At 36.6% G+C, this 6,850-nt stretch overlaps 1 pseudogene; it reads right to left on the minus strand.

Moving 5' to 3' along the window:
- Positions 1-638: 638 nt before the first annotated feature.
- LOC113493055 overlaps positions 639-6,850 on the minus strand; it is an 11,436-nt pseudogene continuing 5,224 nt past the window's right edge.

The following is a 6,850-nucleotide window of genomic DNA, read 5'->3' on the forward strand; positions in this document are numbered from 1 at the left end:
ATTAATGTTGACATCTCCCATTAATAATAATTCTTCTGAAAATGGAATTTGTTTCAGTATGGCTTCCAATTCCGCAATGAATATTAGCTTGTTTTTGTTTGGTGGTCGGTATATAGCCATTATGTGTGTAGTTCTGTTCCATTTGTAAGTTTTCCATATGTCAATTCTGTTGCTTTTAGTGCTATTTGTGGCATTACTGTAGTAAAAGTCAAGTCTTCTCTTACATACACCAGTATCCCACCTCCTCTTCTTGCCTCCCTGGTGTTAGGAAATACTATATATCCCGGAATTTTATACAATGAAACTTCTTCACTTTTTATGTTCACTTCTGTAAGAACTATGACACTTATTGTTCTGTTGACTATACAATGACTTAATAAGACAAGCAATTGGTTAAATTGTTTTCGCATAGATCTTATGTTCAGGTGTATTATGTTAATATATTTATTTGAGAATTGTTTAGACCAAGTATTAATATCATCATATCTATTATATTCAATATCGGTTGTATCCAAGTTTAAAGTATCGAATTTTATAATTTTGGAAATCACGTAGTGTGCGCAGAGTGTTTCGTTGTCGTCAAGTTCCTAGAAATGTTCAAGGACATTACTATATCATGTGTATGTTGGTTTATAGTACCATTATCAAACTGAGACGGTAATCATTTACAATTAGGGTATGAAAAATAATAAATAAGCCTCATGTGTTGTTAATTCTGTACATAGAGTGTGCGCAACTGAGATCCTAACATTTTTACAGATGAATATAGTATTTTGGTGTAAAAAAACATTATTCCTGTAAGAAACAAAACATAATGAGACTTCGGGGTTAAAATTTCGTGCACCATCTTATAGAAGTTGGCAGTACTTCTATTAATCACAGACTTGGACTAAATGTAAACCAGTACGCACACTACGGCGACATCCAGGTATGTGATACAGCTTGTTGTATTTGCGTCTTCCTCAACTGTGCTCACATTTAATTACACCGATAACATAACAAACCTTCAAATTAGTAATAACAATTATATAGGTGACGCTAACATATTACACCATTTAATGTACACAGGATTAATGACATGTACATGCATATTTTAGATAACGATGGTTAACAGTTTAAGCCGTAAAATGTAAATAAACATTTAAATGATTGTTTTACTGTAACATTAGAAGGTGCGCGAAAGGTTGTCGTATGGTTGTCTTTATATACAACACGTATAACACTAAGAACAGATATGATATTAAATAAATAATAATGTCTTACTTTGGTAGCATCCTATGTAATAAGTCTTCGGTTTTTTGTTTCTCTTCGATCAATAGCCTCGTCCTCTCGTTGACTAGTTCTTCTAAATTATTAGCATATTTCTCCATCATATCCATCATTTGGTCCATTATATTTCTTGACCTAGAAAATTATCATATCAAAAGATTAGTAAAAACAAGGAGAGAAACAAAAATAATCTAAGAGAAAAGAATAGGTGAAAGTTAAGACAAGAGGTAACAATGCACTTTTTGATGTTTTCAATTATTATTTACACTACATTGAGTGTGAAAATCATATATCCGACTGCCGGTACCTATGACTGCCAAAATCACTCAGCCGTAGAAAGGAAAAGTATTTTTTTGCGAGTGAAAATCCAAAATATTCACAGGCCGCGTCCTCGACATAGATAGAAGTCACTTTTAAACAAATCAAAACAATATGCAAAAAATATGCAATGTTGCAACTTACTTCCCAGATTTCATTTTCTTAAGCCGACTCCTTATAATAGGAAAGTCGGGTCTAATATTCGGATCCTCTGCCCAGCAGTCTTTCATACACGCCACCACGTAATCCTCGGTGGACGGGTCCAGTATATCGGTATCCGGTCTGAACACCTCTTCACCATCTAACTTTGGTCTTTTTAATCGCTCTATTATATCTGTGAATTGAAAAGCTGACTAAGAAACGAACATTTTTAGGAACTCGTCGTAACCCGGGACCGAGGAGATCTCGACTTGGCTATTAAAATGTTGAAAAACTTGTTGAAAAAAATGTCGTCAAATGATGAGTTTGCGAAGAATCACAGTTTTAGTTTACCCCATTGGTCTCCGTTTTTTAAGAATAGGAAAAGTAAGTTATATAACTACGAATCCTGCTATATCTCATAAATAAAAAATGTAATGTGGCTGCACATTAACGAAAATTAATCATTATCACTAACCTTTAGGTTCAGTCCCTGTAAACCCAAAGGGACCTCTCCTCGCTATTATTTCGTATAAAATAATTCCAAATGCATAAACATCTCCTTTCTGTGTTCCACCAACTGTCGAGTTAGGGTTATCCATTTCCCTTAGTAACTCTGGTGCTTTCCATAATAAGCCTGCAAAAATACCGTCTTCATAGAATTTCGCACTTACAACCAATAAGAGATAACGAATTAAACGTAAACAAGGCACTAGTACCATTCCATTTATGTGGAAGTTTAATAAAAACTTGTTCACAATATACCTCTGTAATATTGGTGTTCCCCTATAAAATCATTTTCGGCACACGCCCTCAAGTCGTGTAAACCGAAATCAGCCACCTGCAATCGAAACACTTTTATAAATTTATATTATGATTACGACTTGTCAACTCGGAATATACCAATCTACTGTTAGTAGGACATCCTAACAGGTAGGAGTGAGGAAGATTCGCCAAGAACACGCTGCTGGCAATTCTTTATGTCTTTCTTGGAAGAGGCTCTAATCTGTTCCAAAAATGAATTTAATCATAAGACTAACCTGAAGCATCCACCTAGACGTAACAACACAATTCGAGGATTTAAGATTTCCGTGAAAAATTAATGGCGATGTGTGAATAAACATCATACCCTGAAACAAATAATTTATATTAGTTCTGTGACGTCACATGAAGGGAATAAACAATAGAAAATACTTTTAATGCTTTACCTTTATGAGATCATGGATTAACGAAGATATGAACATTTTGTCCAATTTTATATCTTCATTTTCAATTATATCCTGGAAAAATAGTCATTATTATAACCAACATTATTTAACAACAAATACGACTTAATTTAAAATCTTTCAGTAGCATTGATAATTTTAGATTCGAGGGGCATGGTCTACAAATTTGATGTAGATACAATTAAATGCCCTATATGAGTATTGCAATTAGAAGAAGAACAAACGCTTTGATATAAAAACAGGCAAACAGTAGATATTTTAGACGTTTCTTAATACAAATCTTGTTTATACAGATAACTGTACATCACATTTTTTGCCATAACATTATTTTCGAGACGTAGTTCTTCAATTTTGTTCCAAATAAATGGCATTATATTATGAAACTTTCGTTATTTATTCTAATCGTCCAATAAAACTATGCAGTTCCAGTTAATACATAGGACTTACATATAAACTCCCTTTGGCACAGTAGTCAGTAAGTATGAGCACGCGCAGTGGCTCGACGACGGCGCCGATGAACGAGTTCAGGTTGTCGTGACGCAACTCGCGCAGCAAACGCATTTCCTTCATTATCTCACGAGGAATGTCCTGATTGAAACGATAATGTTATAAATGACTGGGACACATTATGGAGAGGTTATCTTTCGCAATATTTTTGTATTTATCCCTCCCTCAACTTACACACAACGCCATCTAGTCTCAAAGTAGGCAAAGCTTGTATTATGAATAATAGACAACTGATAAACATCCTACTACTCTTATAAAGGCGAAAGTTTGTAAGTATGCATGTATGGATGTTTGTTACTCTTTCACGTAAAAACTACTGAATAGATTTGAATGAAACTTTACCACAATATAGCTTATACATCAGAATAACACATAGGCTACAATTTTTGAGGTTTCTAATGTGAGGTCGTAAAAAAACACATTTTTTGCGCTTACATTGCAAACGCTGACTGAATCCTACAAGATAGATAGATAGAAGGCAGGTATAAATTATAACTTATATCTTCTAACCACGCGGACGAAGTCGCGGGCTAGTACTTATATATTTCTAAATCTTATAGCTAAATTACACCCAAACACAGATAAATTATTGTCCTGGATAGGAATCGAACCCACGACCACGAGGGTATAGCATTCAGGGCGACTAATCTAAACTAGACCAACAGGCCAGTGGATTGGTAATGGGAATGGGAGTTCACTTTAAAACGAAATTTATAAAGTTAAGATACAAGATCAAAACAAGAAAGTAACACTTACTTTCTTTTTGGAAAACTTGAGCTCCTTAATCCTGACAACATTCCCTTTAAACTGAGCAGTCGTCGTGAATATCTGTGTACAGCATTTGCTCTCGCACGATATACCGCTCGCTAAACTCAGCTGCAACATAAATATTATATTCGTGGCACGACAGTTTCAAATTTAAAAACGTACACATAATAGCACATAAAGTCTGCACTGTTTACACAAAAGCTAGCGCTTGCCTGCGCGTTATTTCTGGTAAGGGGTTACCTTACTAGGCGACCACACGAGCCCGCTGCCGAGATACCCGGCTATCTCGTGCGGGTCTATCTTCCACAGCAGACCCTCGATCTCCTGCTCGATTTTCCACTTGCGGTATATACTGATTGTGACCACTAGAGCGCAGAACAGAGTCACTGCTAATGTCCCAGCTACTACGAGCGACGTTATCTGTGAATCGTCTTTCGGACACTTTTCGTTTAGAAATCCACATGACGGCTCGTCTTCGGGCTTGACGCTGTCTGGCCAGTCGATTGGTAGACGAGGGTTCAGTTTGTATTCCTGAAAGGGAACATAGAAACCAATATTTAAAATAAAAGCAATAACAAATGCAAATACTTTAACTGCATGGCATCAAAATACTGTCGGAAAGTAAATTAAACCAATTAACATTTTAATTTACAGGTTAAGTTAAAACGCGTGAAGCTTCCAACAGGTAGCACTGGCCGTAGCACGCAAGCCCAAGCGTCTTTCGGAAGCCATTTTTTTTTATTATCCTTCCGAACTTGAACTTCCCTACATACCATAGATTTTACATAGATTGGTAATCAATTTTTATCTACGAACAGTCATGTCTTCTTTTTGCCTATGTTCAAGCCTCTACGCCGGGTAGGATGATACCTCACCGTCATTTAAGGGGGTAGTACACCCCTGAACCTAATATAAGTTACCAAAAAATACTCACAGGAAATTCCCTTTTACTTTGATGCTGGAAGTGTCCAACGGGTATCATGCTGTAGGAGCAGTTGACATCACCGTCACGGAACTTGGTCGGCTTGAAGGCGAGCACCGAGAAGTTACCCTCCGAGTCCGCGCGCTCGTCCAGGCGGATCGACATGCCCGATATACCTGCGGAGGGGAAGGTGATCTAACTACAACGCAATTGAGGATATTAACTGGTGGTGTTCAAATTAAAAAGGTATGAGTATAGGATACGTCCCATTGCCAGGACACAGGCCTTTAATCGTATAGGGAAGGTTTCATCAACATTGATTACCACGCGAGCTCACTGTGGATATTGGCGATATTGCAATTAATATTAATTGGGTGTTTATTTATTGAGATTAAATTTTGTATGCAAATGAAAATTAGAATTAACAGATACATGTTTTGGACCTGTATAAAGATATATTTCATTAAAAAATGCTTCTTATGCAAGTGTATCTCAAAAAAATTCAAACAACTTTAAAAACTGATAAATCAAGCGAAAATATACAATTATACGGTTTGACCACTCACTTTTATACGGAGAACTTTGAATCATTTTGTTGATAATCCTCGTTCCGTTCATGGCGATGAGATGCAGTTTGTGCAATGTCAACTGTTCCGTACGGGTCTCTTCTTTAATGATTTCGTCTAAAGCTTTCCCGTAAAGTTTTACCGAATCATATAGATATGCAGCGTAGATGGAGACAAACTGAAAAAAAAAGCGATTCTATATAAATAACATGCAATTTAGGTGAGGTTGGTTAATCTTTCAAACCGGGTGAGACGGTTATAAAAAATATGGTATATGATTAGTAGTAATTCATTTTGAATGTGTCATCCTACGCACAATGGTTCAAAGAAAACCGTTACCGCAATTTGTCCGCCTGCTGTGTCGTGTGTAAAATACTTAAGTTTACAATATTTACACAAATTATCCTTATATTTTGAATCACCCGTCGATTTAATATATGACGGTTTGTTATAAAGTTACTAACGCCATGACAAAAACTAATCAAAGACTGGTCACAACTCATGAAGAGGAAAGTGTTGAGCGAATTTCGTCAAAAGGAAAAAATGAATTATTTTGTTTAAGTGATAATATGACACGAACGATCTTGATTATAATCTTTAACATGCCTTGTAGGTTACCATAGAGCGGCATTACGACATTTCATAGTAAAAAAATGGTCAAAAAACAGAGGCTTATACTCTATGGTAGGAAGTATGCGAGCCTACCACCACCTCTTCAAGTAATATCATTGTAATTGTAGAATAGAGAAGAAGAACTTGCACCATGTAGAGTGCTGTCACGCTTGCACACCCGTCAGGACATAACTTTAAAACGTAGCAGTAGGCCCCCAGACCATGATGATGATGATGACATTAGTTAAATACACACCTTATTAAACTGTGTCCCGAACACCACAGAGTCCCTGAACTTGAAGGGCGGCATCGTATTGTACTTGCGGACTTTGTTGGTGAACTCCTCATAGCTGCTCGAAGGCTCAGAGGATACCACCACGAGGAGGGACTGCGCCCGCTTCTTGAACTCCACAGTGTTCGGCATATGAGTTTAGGGGATACGCGGTCTTCGGTCTCTGAAAATAGAGTTCAAATTTCAAATTTCTGTTCCAGCTATTGCCAGCGTCATAATTAACGACATCCTA

The sequence above is a fragment of the Trichoplusia ni genome, chromosome 4 (assembly GCF_003590095.1).
Source record: "Trichoplusia ni isolate ovarian cell line Hi5 chromosome 4, tn1, whole genome shotgun sequence".
Taxonomy (NCBI): Eukaryota; Metazoa; Arthropoda; class Insecta; order Lepidoptera; family Noctuidae; genus Trichoplusia; species Trichoplusia ni.